Source organism: Penaeus monodon, chromosome 19 (assembly GCF_015228065.2).
Source record: "Penaeus monodon isolate SGIC_2016 chromosome 19, NSTDA_Pmon_1, whole genome shotgun sequence".
NCBI lineage: Eukaryota > Metazoa > Arthropoda > Malacostraca > Decapoda > Penaeidae > Penaeus > Penaeus monodon.
Genome location: NC_051404.1, coordinates 32,829,645 through 32,830,128, shown reverse-complemented (window position 1 = coordinate 32,830,128; position 484 = coordinate 32,829,645). Strand labels below are relative to the sequence as shown.

At 34.1% G+C, this 484-nt stretch overlaps 1 protein-coding gene across 1 annotated transcript in view; it reads left to right on the top strand.

Annotated features, from left to right (window-relative positions):
* Positions 1-484, top strand: part of LOC119585394 (proline-rich protein 36-like) — a gene marked incomplete in the record, with an annotated part of 46,402 nt that overhangs the window by 36,869 nt on the left and 9,049 nt on the right.

Here is a 484-nt window from a genome sequence, read left to right as displayed (position 1 = left end):
CACGTGTTGGTACCATCAAAAGGATCTGTTTAACTTGTCAATGTCTTGATGATTATATTAGGGAGAATCCGACAGTTCCTTTGGAAATGTCTCCTGCGCTTTATGCTTTATCTTCCCTTATTGTCTGTATAATGTTATCCCTACCCCCATATTTTACTCCATTGTTTCTCTCCTTCACGGAAATGGTCATTGTGAAAATCAGTATTCCCGGGATAGGGGGCTTAACGTGTTTGAAAGTCTAAGGGGCATACACACAACATTTCATTTACTCTAAAAATGGATCGGTGTGATAATTAGGGATAGCCTTTATTTGTTTTGATTGTATTTTTATAAATGTTATATTCATATTTGTTAATGAATTTGGCTCTTACCATTATTACCATTATTATCAACAGAATATCTATTTTTTAAAATGGCTTCATTCAGTACACACTATAAAAAGTAATTTGTGCGAGTATTTATAGCGAGAAGTAAAGGTTAGAGG